General features: G+C 43.3%; 1 protein-coding gene across 7 annotated transcripts in view; it reads left to right on the top strand.

Annotated features, from left to right (window-relative positions):
- Window positions 1–18,024, top strand: part of disp1 (dispatched homolog 1 (Drosophila)) — a 513,892-nt gene that overhangs the window by 6,001 nt on the left and 489,867 nt on the right. For 2 of the 7 annotated variants that reach the window (XM_073056141.1, XM_073056147.1), the window contains exon 2: window positions 101–182. The exons of the other annotated variants lie outside the window; for them this stretch is intronic. The gene's annotated coding sequence lies outside the window, so the exon portion shown is untranslated. The remainder of the gene's footprint in view (window positions 1–100; window positions 183–18,024) is intronic. 7 annotated transcript variants of the gene reach the window in all.

Below are 18,024 nucleotides of genomic sequence, written 5' to 3'. Positions count from 1 at the left end.
TGCTGGTAGAAATCCACACTATAGTGTCTACACTTTGTTTGGTCTGCTTCTGCCATTTTTGTTATGGATTAATGACCATGGTCAATCGCCTATTGTTTAGGTCCTTCTTCAAGTGCTGCAATCAATAAAGGGGAAAGTTATGACTTCATCACAGCTCAGGCAAAACCTGACTCTGCCTGAAGGTACGTAAAGTTGGGCAGCGATATTTTGATTGGGTCATAGACTAGCTAAATGTGGTGAAGACTATTGGAAAAGGCAAATTCTGAGCTTTACCCCATTGAATGTCATACTCTAATTCATAGGAATTAGGTTAATGCATGATTACAGTATGGGAATTGTACTAGCCAACACTGTACTACAGTAATGAATGGTAGTAATGTGTGGGCCAGGCCTGAAAATAACACTTCCTCGTGATATACCAAATTCAGAAGTGTCATATTGCTTTTCATAACTATAACACACTTAGAGCAAACTCTAAGAGAACCATGGTTATCAAGAGATGGGGTGATTATGTGATCATTGTAATCAATTATGAGGCACTGAGGATCAAATACTTGTAATAAATAATTTGTTTCTTAAATTAAGCCTGTCATCCCATAGCTGCCCCCTTGTTACCAAGTATTGATCCCCCACCACCCCTTTTACCTTTATCACCCCCTTAAAGCCCCCACAGCCCCCATGGGGCGATATTGCCCACTCTGTGAGCTACTGGTTTAGATGGGTATGGGCTGAATATAGGGAAACTGAAGTAGCTCAAGAAATTAACAATATGCATGGATGAGATGGGCTGAATGGCCTGTTTCTGGACTTTGACTGCAGCCAGCATTCTCCTAGTTGATTTCATCTCACCTAATCTGCATACACTGTTTTGTAGTAAATGGCTTTGTTGATTTTTTCCCAATTACTGGTTGTGGTATTGTTCACACTTATTCCCAGTATATTTTTTAAAGATGGCCTATATATAAAACACAAGAAACTGCAGATGTTGGAATCTAGAGCAGAAAGCAAGTTCTGGAGAAATTCAGTGGGTTAGACAGCCTCTGTAGAGGGAAGTGGATAGTTGACATTTGGGATTAAAACCCTGCACCATTGCCTTAAAACTATTGATTCCCCCCCACCCACCCTCTCATAATTTAAAGTGGACTTGTTTTCTCTCAGTTTCACTCTGAAAGGTCTTTGACCTGAAATGACCACTGAATGTTAGCAATAATTTGATTCCACATCAGCTTTCCAGCATCAAAATAAGATTTATTATCACTGACTTACATGAAATGAAATTTCTTGCATCTGCACTTTTTTGATTTTATTCTTGTAGAGTGGCTGTGTCTAATATAAAAGTTGTGGTGGGCCAACTCTGTGGAATGACCTTCTCCTGTGCTGGCCCATATTTATCCCTTCATCAATTTCACAAAAATAGATCATTTTATCACTTATTATGTTGCAGTTCATGCAAGCTCTGTGCAAATTGCCCCCTGTGTTCTTTGGTACGATGCAATAGTGTACTTTGAAATATAAAGTGTAGTTTAAATGAGGTTTAAATGTACCCTGGATGTAATTTCCACTAAAGACACTATATAAATTGGTTTATTATTGTCATACAAGAGCATAAGATATAGGAGCAGAATCAGGCCATTCAGCCCATCACGTCTTCTGCCATTTCATCATGCTAATCCAATTTTCCTCTTAGCCCCAGTTTCTTGCCTTCTCCTTGTATCCCTTCATGTCCTGGCCAATCCAAGAATCTATCAACCTCTGCCTTAAATATACATAAAAACTTGGCCCCCACAACCGCCTGTGGTAAGGAATTCCATGGATTCACCATTCTGGCTAAAGAAATTTGTCCTGGTCTCTCCCAACAAAGGAAGCATCTTCTGCACATCCACTCAATCAAGGCCTTTCGCCATTTGATTGGTTTCAATGAGGTCACCCCTCATTCTTCTACATTACAGTGAAAACAGGCCCAGAACCATCAAAAGCTCTTCATACGACAAGCCTTTCAATCCTAGAATAATTTTTCTAAACCTTTGAAACCTCTCCAGTTTTAGCACATCTTTTCAAAGTTAAGGGGTCCAGAACTACTCACAGTACTCCAAGCAAGGCCTTACTAGGGCTTTATAAAGTCTCACCATTACATTCTTGCATTTTTATTCTAGTCCCCTTGAAATGATTGCTAACATTGCATGTGCCTTCTTCACCACAGACTCAACCTGCAAATTAACCTTGAGGGAATCCTGCACAAGGACTTCCAAGTTCCTTGGCACCTCAGATTTTTGTATTTTCTCTCCGTTTAGAAAATAGCCAACCCTTTCATTTCTTCTACCAAAGTGCATGACCAAACACTTCCCAACAAGCAAGGACTTTATAAAGCATTGTTGAGGCCTCACTTGGAGTATTGTGAGCAGCTTTGGTCCCTTTATCTTAAAAGGGATATGCTGAAACTGGAGAGGATTCAAAGGAGGTTCATGATCTGCTGTTTCTTTGCCCATTCTCCTAACGTCCCAAGTCCTTCTGTAGCCTCTCTACTTCCTCAAAACTACCTGCCCCTCCACCTATCTTCATATCAGAATCAGGTTTCTTATCACCGGCATGTGATGTGAAACTTGTTGACTTAGCAGTAGCAGTTCAATGCAGTATATAATCTAACAGAGAGAGAAAAATATAAAAAAATTAAAAACATAATAACTAAACATGTAAATCAATTGTGTATATTGAATAGATTAAAAAAAGGTGCAAAAACAGAAATACTGCATATTTAAAAAAAAAGTGATGTAGTGTCCAAAGATTCAATGTCCATTTAGGAATTGGATGGCAGAGAGGAAGAAGCTGTTCCTGAATCACTGAGTGTGTGCCTTCAGGCTTCTGTACCTCCTACCTGACGGTAACAGTGAGAAAATGGCAAGCCCTGTGTACACGAGATCCTAAATAGTGGATGCTGCATTTGTAAGACACCGCTCTCTGCAGCTTCTTTTGGTCCTGTGCAGTAACACCTCCATACCAGACAGCGATGCAGCCTGTCAGAATGCTCTCCAAGGTACAACTATAGATGTTTTTTGAGTGTATTTGTTGACATGCCAAATCTCTTCAAACTCCTAATGAAGCATAGCCACTGACTATAGTTCTTTATAACTGCATTGATATGTTGGGACCAGGTTAGGTCCTCAGAGATAGTGACACCCGGGAACTTGAAGCTGCTCACTCTCTCCACTTCTGATCTCCCTATGAGGATTGGTATGTGTTCCTTTGTCTTACCCTTCCTGAAGTCCACAATCAGCTCTTTTTACTGACGTTGAGTACCAGGTTGTTGCTGAGGCACCACTCCACTAGTTCACATATCTCACTCCTGTATGCCATCTCGTCACCACCTGAGATTCTGCCAACAATGGTTGCATCGTCAGCAACTTTATAGATGGTATTTGAGCTATGCCTAGCCACACAGTCATGTGTATATAGAGAGTAGAACAGTGGGCTAAGTACATACCCCTGAGGTGCACCAGTGTTGATCGTCAGCTAGGAGGATATGTTATCACCAATCTGCACAGATTGTGATCTTCCGGTTAGGAAGTTGAGGATCCAATTTCAGAGGGAGGTAAAGTGGCCCAGGTTTTGTGTCAGGATTGTGGGAATGATGGTGTTAAATGCTGAACTATAGTCAGTGAACAGCATCCTGACATAGGTGCTTGTGTTGTCCAGGTGGTCTAAAGTCGTGTGGAGAACCATTGAGATTGTGTCTGCTGTTGACCTATTGTGGCAAATTTTAATGGGTCCAGGTCCTTGTTGAGGCAGGACTTCAGTCTAGTTGTGACCAACCTCTCAAAGCATTTCATCACTGTTGATGTGAGTGCTACCAGGTGATAGTCATTAAGGCAGCTCACATTATTCTTCTTAGGCACTGGTATAATTGTTGCCTTTTTGAAGCAAGTGGGAACCTCTGCCCGTGGCAGTGAGAGGTTGAAAATGTCCTTGAATATTCCCACTAGTTGGTTGGCACAGGTTTTCAGAGCAAACTGCAACAAAGCCATGAATTCCATCAACCTAATCATTGACATATAACATAAAAAGAATCTGTCCTAACACAGATTACTGTGAAACACCATTAGTCACTGGCAGCCAACCAGAAAAGGCTCCCTTTATTCCTACTCTCTGTCTCCTGCCGATCAGCCACTGCTTTATCCATGCTAGAGTCTTTCCTGTAATACATTGGGCTCATAGCTTGTTAAGCAGCCTCATGAGGCACCTTATCAAAGGCCTTTTGAAAATCCAAGTACATAACATCAACCAATTCTCCTTTGTCCATCCTCCTTGTTATTTCTTCAAAGAATTCCATTAGGTTTGTCAGGCAAGATTTTCTCTTGAGGATGCCGATTTTTACCACGTGCCTCCAAGTACCCTGAGACCTCATCCTTAAAAATCAACTCCACCATCTTCCCAACCACTGAGGTCAGACTAACTGGCCTATAGTTTCCTCTCTTCTGCCTCTCTCCCTTCTTGAAGAGTGGAGTGACATTTGCAATTTTCCAGTCTTCTAGAACCATTCCAGAATCTAATGATTCTTGAAAGATCATTACTAATGCCTCCACAGTCTCTTCAGCTACCTCTTTCAGAACCCTGGGGTGTACATCATCTGGTCTAGGTGACTTAACTACCTTCAGACTTCTCAGTTTTCCTAGAACCTAGTAATGTTAACTTCACATACTTCATCCCCCTTGACACCAGGAGCTTCCACCATACTGCTAGTGTCTTCCATGGTTAAGACTGATACAAAATGCTTATTCAGTTTGTCTGCCATTTCCTTGGGTCCCATTACTACCTCTCCAGCATCGTTTTCCAGCAACCTGATATCCACTCTCACTTCTCTTTTACACTTTATGTATGAAGAAACATGTGGTATCCTCTTTAATATTATTGGCTAGCTTACTTTTGTATTCCATCTTTACCTTAATGATTTTTTTAGATGCCTTCTGTTGGTATTTGAAAGCTTCCCAATCCAGCTTCCCGGTTATTTTTGCTCTATTATATGCCCACTCTTTGGCTTTTACGTTGGCTTTGACTTCTCTTTTAGCCATGGTTATGCATTCTTTCCTTCAGAGTACTTTGTCCTCTTTGGGATGTATATATCCTGTGCCTTCCAAATTGCTTCCGGAAATTCTAGGCACTGCTGCTCTGCCTCAACCCTGCCAGTGTTCTTTTCCAATCAGTTCTGGCCAACTCCACTCTCCTGCATCAAACTCCCTTTAATCCACTGTAATACTAATACACCTGATTTTAGTTTCACCTTCTCAAATTTCAGGATGAATTCGATCATATTACGATCACTTGCCCTTAAGGGTTCTTTTACCTTAAGCTCTCTAATCAATTCTGGTTCATTGCACAACACCCAATTTAGAATAGTTTATCCCCTGGTGGGCTCAACCACGAGCTGCTCTTAAAAAGCCATCTTGTAGGCACTCTAGAAATCCCCCCCTCCTGGAATCTAGCACCAACCTGATTATCCCAATCTACCTGCATATTAAAATTCCCCATGACTATTATAACATTGCCCTTTTGACATGCACTTTCTATCTCCCATTGTAATTTGTACACCACATCCTTACTACTGTTCAGGGGTTTGCATACAACTCCCATCAAGGTTGTTTTACCCTTGCAGTTCCTTGGCTCTATCCACAATGTTTCAACACCTTCCGATCCTATGTCACTTCTTTCTAATGATTTGATTTCGTTTTTTACCAACACAGCAACACCACCCCCTCTACTTTCTTTCCTGTCCTTTCAATGCAGTGCATATCCTTGGACATTAAGCTCCTAGCTATAATCTTCTTTCAGGCATGATTTAGTGATGTCCATAGTATCATACATGCCATTCTGCAACTGCGCTTCAAGTTCATCTTCCTTATTCAAGTATACGTGCGTTCAAGTATAACACCTTCAGTCCTGTATTCACCCTTCTTGATTTTGTCTGCCTTTTTATGTTGCAACTCATCCTGTAGACTACAGTTTTGCCCCATCAACAGCCTCTCCTCAGTGCACATTGCCTCAGTTTGTAAACCAGCTACCTCATCAGCACTATCATCTGCCTTTCCTACGATACTTCCTACATTGAAATATATGCAGCTCAGGACACTCGTCGTACCATGCTCAACCGTTTGATTCCTAATTTTGTCTGAGGTCTTACCAACATCTGCCTCCACGACCTCTCCACCAACGGTTCTGGCATTCTGGTTCCCATTCCCCTGCAACTCTAGTTTAAACCCCACCGTGCAGCGTTAACATAACCTTCCACTAGGATAATAGTCCCCCTCCAGTTAGGGTGCAAACTGTCCCTTCTGAACAAGTCTCACCTTCCCTGGAAGAGAGCACAATGATCCAAAAATCTTATGCCCTGCTTCCTACACCAACTCCTTAGCCATGTATTAAGCTGTATAATCTCCCTAGTTGTGGCCTCACTAGCACATGGCATGGGTGGTAATCCTGTGATCACAACCCTGGAGGTTCTGCCTTTTAACTTGCACTTGAACCCCCTCTGTAGAACCTCATCACTTATCCTACCCATGTCATTGGTACCTACATGGACCACAACTTCTGGCTGTTCATCCTCCCACTTAAGAATGCTGAGGACTTAGTCAGAGATGTTCTGGACCCTGGCACCTGGGAGCCAACATACCATCTTTAAATCATGTCCTAGCCCACAACTTCCTTCTGTTGCCCTAACTAATGAATCCCTTATCACCACAACATGCCTCTTCTCCCTCCCTTCAGTGTTGGAGACCTGACTACTGTGACTTTTCTCTGATAGGTCAATCTCTCTTTCCCCCCCCCCCCAAAGAGTATCAAAAGTGAAGTTGTTGAAGTAAGTTGTTGAAGGGGCTGGCCACAGGGATACACTGCATTGGCTCCTTAGCCCCTTTCCCCTTCCTGACTGTCGTCTAGTTCACTGTGTCCTGTACTTTGGGTGTAACTACCTCTCTCTGTGTCCTATCTACCACCCCCTCAGCCTCCTGAATGATCCAAATTCATCCAGTTTCAGTTCCAACTCCTTCACACTGTTAGAAGCTGCAGCTGGATGCACTTCTTGCAGTCATTGTGGTCAGAGACACTGGAGGTCTCCCTGCCTTCCCACATCCCTCAAGAGCAGCATTGCACTATTCTGCCTGGCATCTTTACTGTCCTAGCTGAGCAGATATAAAGAAGGGAAGAACAAAAACACTACTTAGAGTTTTTCTTTCCTTTGCTTTCTCTAAGTGAAGCCTTGAAGAGCTAAAGCCTCAAGGTCATCGTTCTGACTCTGCCCATTCAGATGACAGCTGCCTTCCTTTAAATTGCTCTTGTTAGTCAATCCCAAATGCTGATTGGTCGCTGTTCAAAACTCTTTTGCTGTAGCAACCCACTGCTGTCTTAACTACTGGGGCAGTGGACTTGATTGAAATTCCCTCTCAAAACTTCAGATGTCTGAGTGGTTGCTGGACAGAACTTTGACCTGTTCTGAGATACAGTGAAAAACTTGTCTTGCATAGCGATCGATTCATTACAACTGTGCATTGAGGTAGTACAAGGTAAGCATTAACAGTGTAGAATAGTGTTACAGTTGCAGAGAATGTTCAGTGCAGCTACACAATATGTTGCAAGATCATCCTGAACTGGACTGTGAGGTCAAGAGTCCATTTTATCATTCTGAAGAACTACTGAACAGTCAGTCTTCTAATTCCAGCTACACTCTGTCTCCAAGTTTGCAGATTGCACCACTATATGGAAGCTGCATCTCAAATAATGATGAGTTGGAGCAGATAGAGACAAGGTGTCATGACACCAACCTTTACCTCAATGCCAACAAAATAAAGTTTGGAAAGGGGAGCAGTGCACATGCGCTGTCTGCTTCAGTGATGTCGAGGTCGAGAGCTTAAAGTTCCTAGTTGCAAATATCACCAATAGCTTGTCCTGGTCCAACCGCCATGATGTCATGGTTAAAAAAGCTCATCAACATCTCTACTTCCTCATGAGGCTAAAGAAATGTGGTTTGTTCCTGTTGAGCCTTATCAATTCTTATCAATACACCATAGAAAGCATTCTGTCTGATTGCAGTACATCTTGGTAAGACAACTGCTCTGCATTTGACTGCAAGAAACTGCAAAGAGTTGTGGACACAGCTCGGTACATCACAGGAACCAACCTTGCTTCTATGGTCTATATTTCTTGCTACCTCATGAAAGCGAAAACCACATCCATCTTGGACATTCTCTTTTCTTCCCTTTCCCATTGAATAGACGATCCAAAAGCCAGAAGCCATGCACTACCATCTCAAGGATAGCTTCTAACCCACCTGTTATCAGACTTTTGAATGGTCCTCTTGTGTAATAAGGTGGGCTATTGATCTTGCGATCTACCTTGTTATGATCTGGCACTTTGTTGGTTACCTGCACTGCACTTTTTGGGTAACTTTTACACTTTATTCTGCATTGGTATTGTTCTTCCTTATGCTAGCTCATTCACTGTAACGATGTGATCTGGATGAATAAGTATGCAAGGCAAGCTTTGCATTCTTTTTGTACATGTGGTAACCAATACTAATGAAACAGTGAAATAGAGGCTGTGAGCCTGATGTTATAGGCTTCTGTATCTTTTGCCCGATAGAGGGGGAGAAGAGAAAATGTTTGGGGTGGGTGGAGTTTTGGTTAAGTTGACAGCTTTACCAAGGCAGTGGAAGTGTAGACAGTCCATGGAGGGAAGGCTAGTTCCTGTGATGTGCTGCTGAGCTGTGTCCACAACTCTCCGCACTTCCTTGCATTCACAGGCAGAGCAATTGCCGTACCGAGTAATCTGGACAGGATGTAAGTTAACTAGAATTTGAATTGTTTCTCTGCTGTTCTCTAGTTACACATCCTAACAAGTACTCAGCTGAAATTTACAATTCAGTGGTGGATGGGGGAGGAATGGTCTTGTGGTGGGACAGAATGAATTGGACAAAGTGGTTGCTGTGGAATGGACACCCCTGGTCTTTACAAGTCTTGTAGAATACAATATAGGCATTCTCATTAAATAGTTTTATATCTGACATTCATAGACACCCCTATAGAATATAGCCTACTGTGACAAATAGAAAGTTTGACTTTTAACTGCAACTAATTCCCAAATTTACCAAGTTATCAGAAAAATGTTTAGCTTATGAGCACTTGTGTATTGTAAGCTAGTCTATTCTAGTTTCATCCTTAGTGATGCTAGTTATAAATCTTAGAAAAAAGCTAATTTATGGTTGCATTTTTGCTAACTGGATGTCTGCTTGAACTCCCAGCTAGATTACAGCTGTGCAGTAATACAGTAATTTATTGTTATCATTTGTAGTGGAGTGTCAAATTCCCAAAAAAAGGTGGAATCTGCTGTGGTGTGTTGTAGTTGCAATCTGTCTGATTAATTAAACACACTCTTCCACGGATATAGTTATGAGAGAGAAAGGGCCTATATGTCAGGTCTGGTCACTATTTGTGTGGGCCCACAATCCTCTCTTTTTGTCATTGTGGAAATGTCATTGTTCCCAGTGTGTGTGCAAGCTTATTCATCATCTGTTTAAACTGATTCTGAGATTGTGTGTGGCTGACGTTGCCTCTTTAGTAGACTTGGAGATTCGTTAAAGGTTGGCCTGACTCTTCCACAAACCCACCAAGTGAGAACCAACTTCGAAACTTCTCATCTTATTGGAAACCACAAAAGTTGCAGAAACTTGTAAAATTAGACAGCTCTGTGATTAAGGATCCCACCACCCAGGACCTGCCCTCTTCTCATTGTTACTGTCAAAGGAGGCACAGAAGTCTGAAAACACAAACTCAGCAATTCAGGAACAGCTTCTTCCCCTCCGCCATCCAATTTCTAAATGAACATTGAAAGCTTTTACTTTATTGTTGCCAAACAATTGATACTAGAGCGTACAATCATCACAGCGATATTTGATTCTGCGCTTCGCTCTCCCTGGAGTACAAATCGATAGTAAATATAATAAAAATTTAAATTATAAAGAGAAAATAGAAAAGGGAAAGTAAGGTAGCGCAAAAAAAGCCCGAGAGACAGGTCCGGATATTTGGAAGGTATGGCCCAGATCCGGGATCTGGGCCGTACAGGATCCATTCAGCGAGGTGTGAGAACAGGATCAGGATCTGTTCAGCAGTCCGTCTCACAGTTGGAAAGAAGCTGTTCCCAAATCTGGCCATACGAGTCTTCAAGCTCCTGAACCCCTTCCAGAGGGAAGAGGGGAAAAAAGTGTGTTGGCTGGGTGGGTCGTGTCCTTGATTATCCTGGCAGCACCACTCCGACAGTGTGCGTTGTAACGTGAGTCCAAGAACGGAAGATTGGTTTGTGTGATGTGCTGGGCTGTGTTCACGATCTTCTGAAGCTTCTTCCGGTCTTGGACAGGACAACTTTCATACCAGGTTGTGATGCACCCTAGAAGCATCTATAAAAACTAGTGAGGGTTTTAAGGGACAGGCCAAATTTTTGGAAGTAATTTCTCAGGAAGTAAAGGCGCTGGGGGGCCTTCTTGGCAGTGGACTCTGCTTGGTTAGACCAAGTCAGGTAATTTGTGATATTGACCCTAAGGAACTTAAAGCTTTTGATCTGTTCCACCTGCGCACAACCGATGTAGCTGGGGTCGTGCAGTCCGTTCCTCCTTCTGAAGTCAACAACCAATTCCTTCGTCTTGCTGATGTTGAGGGATAGGTTATTGTCTTCGCACCATGCCACCAGGTTCTTAATTTCCTCTCTGTACTCAAACTCATCATTACCTGAGATACGGCCTACAATTGTGGTGTAATTAGCAAACTTATATATTGAGTTTGATGGAAACTTGGCTACACAATCATGGGTGTACAGTGAGTACGACAGAGGGCTGAGTACACAGCCTTGTGGGGCACCGGTGCTCAGAGTGATTGTAGAGGAGAGCTTGTCCCCTATTTTTACAGCCTGGGTCCTGTCAGTGAGGAAGTTGAAGATCCAGCTGCAGATCTGAGTGCTCCAGGTTCCGGAGCTTAGGAATCAGTTTATTTGGAATGATGGTATTAAAGGCAGAGCTGTAGTCACTGAAAAGGAGCCTTACATATGCGTCTTTATTCTTCAGGTGTTCTAAGGAGGAATGTAGTGCCAGAGAGATGGCATCTGCCGTTGACCTGTTGCTCTGGTAGGCGAATTGCAAAGTGTCGAGGTTGGCCGGTAGGCTATGGTTGATGTGTGCCATAACCAATTACTCGAAGCACTTCAAAGCAATTGATGTCAGAGCCACAGGTCGATAGTCATTCAGACATGCCACCTTGCTTTTCTTCGGCACCGGGATTATCGTTGCCTTCTTAAAACATGAGGGGATCTTAGACTGAAGCAGGGAGCAGTTAAAGATTTCAGCAAATACTCCAGCTAGCTCGCTTGCACAGGCCCGGAGAACCCGTCCTGGGATGCCATCTGGGCCTGTCGCCTTCTTTGGATTTATCTTCAGGAGGGCCCTTCTAACATCCTCCTCAGTGACGATGAATCTTGATGCTACCAGGTCTGGTTCATCCAGTGGGGGCAGGATGCTCCTCTTCTGTTCGAATCTTGTGTAGAATACGATAAGTTCGTCAGAAAGAGAAGTGCTACAGTTATTAATATTCCCAGCCTTTTCTTTGCGCCCAGGGATCTCATTTAGACCCTGCCATAGTCTACTGGCATCCCTCTGGTTAGCCTGGGCTTCCAACTTGGCTCGTTATTGCCTCTTGGCACTGTTAATGGCTTTCCAGAGTTCACGCCTGGATTCCATGTAGCGACTGGTATCCCCGGACCTAAAAGCTGCAGCTCTAGCCTTCAAAAGGGACTGGACCTCATAATTCATCTAAAGTTTCCAGTTAGGGAATACCTGAATCGTCTTCGAGACACACAGTCCTTTGTGCATTTCCAGATAAAGTTTGTGACAGCTGAGGCATACTCATCGAGGTTAGCTGCTGAGTCCTTGAATACTAACCAGTCCACTGATTCAAAGCAGTCACGGAGGACCTCATCCGTTTCCTCTGTCCAACGCGACACCACTTTTGACACCGTGACCTCCTGCTTCAGTTTCTGTTTGTAAGCCGGGAGGAGGAGTACGGCCTGATGGTCCGATTTTCCGAAGTGAGGTCGTGGCTCGGAACGGTAGGCATCCTTGACTGCTGTGTAGCAGCAGTCAAGTATATTCAGGCCTCTAGTGGGGCAGGAGACATGTTGGTATAACTTTGGCAGCGCCTTTCTGAGGTTGGCCTGGTTAAAGTCCCTGGCTGTAATGAGCAAAGCCTCCGGATACCTGGTCTCAAGTTCACTGATGTTGGCTACAGTGTGTTCAGAGCACACTCCACGTCTGCCTGGGGGGGAATGTAGACTGCTGTCAGTATGACCGAGGTGAATTCCCGTGGCAGATAATAGGGACGACACTTCACCGACAGATGTTTCAGGTCCGGACTGCAGGAGCTTGTCAGTGCCACTGTGTCCGAGCACCACGCAGTGTTGATCAGTAGGCAGACACCCGAAGACGCTGTGTGGTCCATCTGATGGATCGAAAATCTCTGCGGTCAGATGGCACAGTCGGGCGTGGCAGGAGAGAGCCAGGTCTCGGTGAAACAGAATACACAGCAGAACGCTTGAACACTACCTCATGACTTTGTTTTTTTTTTGCTCTATTTATTTTAAAATAACTATTTAACAGACATATACTTTAAGTTTTTTTTGTATTTTAGTTATTCAAAGTATGTATAAGTCAAAGAATGTATAAATTATACAACCTTGAGATTTGTTTGCTTAGCAAGGAACCTGAAAGACCAGCCCCCAATGTGCACTGAGAGAGCGAAAAACAAATCATGCAAACAATAGAAGCAAGCACCAACAACAATGGCAATCTGAACCAAACTGAGTCCTTTGATCCAAATCCCCGGGATAGGCCCAAAGCCGTGGTTGGTTTATCATATTAATGGGGCAAATTGCCGCAAAGTCGCAGACATGAAGCGCAGCAGCTGAGGGCAGTCTCACAGACTTGGCATTGTGGAGAGAGGAGCTCTGTGTCTCTCTGGGCTGGTGGTTAAATTCTCCAAACAGCAGATCGTACCTCACATTAGGATCTGGGTCCTGTCGTGGTTCATTGCTCTGGGCTTACATTTTGTTACCACGGTTTTCATTATACTGCTGCCATAAAGTTAACAGATTTCACAACATATGTCGGTGATATTAAACCTGATTCTGAATACGAGCAATTGCAGAATCAAGTCTTTGACCTTGCAGTTGTAATGTGTCAAAATTGCATTCTCTGTTCATTTTGTGCATTTTGTTGCATCATGCAATGTGACACTTCCCATAAATTGTCACAAATTTACTTTGGAAAGCACCACACTTGTGGGACAGAGCAGGGATAGCTTTATGATCATCTTGTTGACAATTGACTCTGGTGTACCTCAAGGATGTGTGCTTATCCCACTGCTCTACTCTCTCTACACCCATGACAGTGTGGCTAGATACAATTCAAATGCCATCTATAAATTTGAGAAATTTGGGAAAAAGTTGTTCCTGAATTGCTGAGTGTGTGTTTTCAGACTTCTGTACCTCCTTCTGTTATAAACTTCTTTCAATCTACCCGATGCAAAGACACCACATACTATGGTGAAAGTAACTTTAACTCTTTGTTAGCAAGTTACTCGAAAGAACCCTCTCTCGGAGGCTGCTTCGAGGGTCTCTCTCTCTCTCTCCTGAAGCAAATACAGTTCTTTTTATATAATGCAGTCACGTACACAGATACATGTGGGTACACCCTCCTTAGTTTCTCTACAGATGAGTATTGTTAACGTTATCAGTCATAAATTGTTTGTATAACAGTTTTAATTGCTACTATGTTTGGATACAGACATGCACAAGCCCACCACCTGAAGTCTGCTGACCATGGAAATAGTCACTCCCTCTAATTGCTTATCTTATAGGTGCCAAAGAAACACGAGGCATGATATATTTCCCCACAGCAAGGCTGCTGTCACCCGCTCAGCTTATCTTATGGGAAAGCATTTGTGCATTTGTACTCTTTTTCTCAAGCTCATAGCTGCTATGATCTTTAAAAAATAGCCAGGGTCACAAGCAGCCTGCGAGATGCTAACTTCTTAATATTACACTTCGACAATAACAACAATTGGCAGAATTGACTGAATTACAGGAGTGAGGTAGACCGGCTGGTTGAGAGGCAGCAGCAACCATGCACTTAACATCAGTAAGATCAACAATTGACTGTGGACTTCAGGAAAGGGAAGTCGAGGGAACACACTCCAGTCCTCATCGAGGAATCAGCAGTGGAAAGGGTGAGCAGTTTCAAGTTCCCGGGTGTCAACACCTCTGAGGGTCTATCCTGGGCCCAAATATATTGATACAACTAGAGCAAAGGCATGATAGCAGCTATATTTGAGGAGACCAGGTATGTCACCAAAGACACTCTCAAATTGTACCATGGAGAGCATTCTAACTGGTTGCATCCCTGTCTGGTATGGAGGGGCCACTGCAGCTGTAGAAAGGTGTAATCTCAGCTGTTAATGTTTGGTAACTCCAAAACATTAACCTAAATAAAAGAAAAAGACGTGAGTCCGAAATGTGAGTAACTTTTACTTTGAGGCGCGTGCGCATTACGTGGTAGCGTCATTACGTATGCAATTCACGTAGTTTTACATATAACCCATAATGAATTGCATAAACAAAGAATGCTTAATCAATAACATTTAAATATTACTGAAATATTAATACATAACATCACCATGGGCACTAGCCTCCCTAGCATCGAGGACACCTTCAAAAGGTGATGCCTCGAAGGTGAAGGACCCTCATGACTCAGGACCTGCCCACTTCTCATTGTTACCATGAAGGAGGACGTACAGGAGCCTTCAGACACACACTTGACATTTCAGAAATAGCCTCTTCCCCTTCACCATCAGATTTCTGAATGTACAATGTATCATTGAGCACTGCCTCAGCTTTTTTCCTCTCTTTCTGCAATAATTTAATATTTTTAACATATACTTATTGTAATTCATAGTTATCTTTTATTATTTTACATTGCAATGTACTGCTGGCACAAAACAATGAATTTTCCAGGCGCATACCAGTGATATTAAACCTGATTCTGATATTTTCATAATTGTGCATTTCCTGGCCTGAGAAGACACAGAACATTTTTTAAAATGGGGCATCAATTGATAAGTCATTGAGATGAGAAGGAAGAAGCTGTACATTTTGTGAGATTGCATTCAGCTGCACCTCCTTACTGAGTGTCAACATTCTCTTGAGTGTCTGGTGGTATTCAGGCTCTGATTTTTCTCCTGACAATTCCTTTGTGTTATCTATGTGGCAAAATGAACCATGATGGATGGATCTGCTGTGGGTATAAAATAAAAAAGTGACTAATCCGAATCGCAGAACTTGTTATATCTGTACCCATCTTGAATGTATTTCAATAAAATAGAAAAATATGCTATATACTGTATTCTTTGCTATTGACAAAGAACACAGGACTTTTACTATTAAGTGAGTCAGTTTGACCTGGGTAGTACTGAGTTAGACTAGCATTGCGCAGCTGAGCTAGTGCATGTAGTTATGTCCTATCAGCTAGCCAAACTTTAACCTGAGAAGTAACTCAATAGAGTTGTTTAAGATTATGAAAATGTTTATGGCTGAAATGGCAAGGGTACTTGTTGGGAAGAATGAACTCTGATTTGTAGGTGTTGTCAAGAAATCAAAAGGAGACATTTTCTTAGAGTGGTGAGAATGGGACTCTTGTGATTAGCATTGATGGATTTAAGGCAGAACTGATGTGTACTTGAGGGAGGAAGAAAGGAAGGGAATGATCTGATGAAGAAAAGTGGTGCTAGAATGTTATTTAAAGCAACAATGAATGGATAATTTAAATGATCCATAGCTGCTGTGTATTGCTATATCATTGTTATCAAGTTACTCACTGCTCTTTCCCTCCCTCCCCTCCCTCCTTCTCTTCCCCAGGAAAGCGGCCAGTGAGTGAGTGGGCCAGTGAAGGAGTGGAGATTTGAGGCTTTGACTCGAGAGATTCTGGCAGTTTTGGCAGTTGGACTGTGCAATCAAGTCAATCAAGATTTGAATAGCTCAGACTCAGCAGAAAGTAGCTGATTGGGCAATCGAGGTCAGGTGACCAAGCAGTTTGAAAAGCTCAAACAAATAAATAGAGGGTTACCTCAAGCAGAGCGGCCTGTGGAAAGCGACCAGTGAGTGAGTGGGCAGGCCAGTGAAGGAGTGGAGTTTCAAAAGTTGAGGCAAGTATTGGGTAGGTCATGGCAGCTGAGATCGGCCCCGTGGTTTGTTCATCCTGCAGCATGTGGGAAATCAGGGATACTTCCAGTGTCCCTGATGACTATGTGTGCAGGAAGTGTGTCCAACTGCAGCTTCTGACAGACCGCGTTGAGTGTCTGGAGTTGCGATTGGATTCATACTGGAGCATCTGCGATGCTGAGAAAGTCGTGAATAGCACGTTCAGTGAGTTGGCCACACCGCAGGTAAAGGCTACACAGGCAGAAAGGGAAGGGGTGGCCACTAGACAGCGTAGCAGTAGGCAGGTAGTGCAGGAGTCCCCTGGGGTCATCTCCCTCCTAAACAGATATACTGTTGGGGGAGATGTCTCATCAGGGGAAGGCAGCAGCAGCCGAGTTCATTGCACCATGGGTGGCTCTGTGGCACAGGAGGGAAGGAAAAGGAGTGGGAGAGCTATAATGATAGGGGATTCGATTGTAAGGGGAATAGGCGTTTCTGCGGCCGCAAACGAGACTCCAGGATGGTATGTTGCCTCCCTGGTGCAAGGGTCAAGGATGTCTCTGAGTGGCTGCAGGGCATTCTGGAATGGGAGGGTGAACAGCCAGTGGTTGTGGTGCACATAGGTACCAACGATATAGGTTAAAAACGGGATGAGGTCCTACAAGGTGAATTTAGGGAGTTAGGAGATAAACTAAAAACTAGGACCACAAAGGTAATAATCTCTGGATTATTACCAGTGCCACGTGCTAGCCAGAGTAGAAATAGGAGGATATTTCAGATGAATACGTGGCTTGAAAAATGGTGCAAGGGGGAGGGATTCAAATTTCTAGGGCATTGGAACCAGTTCTGGGGGAGGTGGGACCGGTATAAACAGGACGGTCTGCACCTGGGCTGGATTGGAACCAATGTCCTAGGGGGAGCGTTTGCTACTGCTGTTCAGGAGGCTTTAAGCTAATGTGGCAGGGGGATGGGAACAAGTGCAGAGAGACAGAGGGGTGTAAAATGAGGGTAGGAGCAAAAAGTAGTAAGGTGAAAAGTAAAAGTGGCAGGCAGGCAAATCCAGGGCAAAAAGCAAAAAGAGCCACTTTTCAACATAATTGTATAAGGGCTAAGTGTGTTGTAAAAACAAGCGTGAAGGCTTTGTATGTCAATGCGAGGAGCATTCGTAACAAGGTGGATGAATTGAATGTGCAGATAGTTATTAATGAATATGATATAGTTGGGATCACAGAGACATGGCTCCAGGGTGACCAAGGATGGGAGCTCAACATCCAGGGATATTCAGTACTCAGGAGGGATAGACAGGAAAGAAAAGGAGGTGGGGTAGCATTGCTGGTTAGAGAGGAGATTAACGCAATAGAAGGGAAGGACATTAGCCTGGAGGATGTGGAATCGATATGGGTAGAGCTGCATAACACTAAGGGGCAGAAAACGCTGATGGGAGTTGTGTACAGGCCACCTAACAGTAGTAGTGAGGTTGGGGATGGCATTAAACAGGAAATTAGAAATGTGTGCAATAAAGGAACAGAAGTTATAATGGGTGACTTCAATCTACATATAGATTGGGTGAACCAAATTGGTAAGGGTGATGAGGAAGAGGATTTCTTGGAATGTATGTGGGATGGTTTTCTGAACCAACATGTCGAGAAACCAACTAGAGAGCAGGCCATTCTAGATTGGGTATTGAGCAATGAGGAAGGGTTAGTTAGCAATCTTGTCGTGTGAGGCCCCTTGGGTAAGAGTGACCATAATATG

The sequence above is a fragment of the Hemitrygon akajei genome, chromosome 9 (assembly GCF_048418815.1).
Source record: "Hemitrygon akajei chromosome 9, sHemAka1.3, whole genome shotgun sequence".
In the NCBI taxonomy this organism is placed as follows: Eukaryota; Metazoa; Chordata; class Chondrichthyes; order Myliobatiformes; family Dasyatidae; genus Hemitrygon; species Hemitrygon akajei.
The sequence above is the reverse complement of the archived record's forward strand: the minus strand, read 5'-3'. Positions and strand labels throughout refer to the sequence as shown.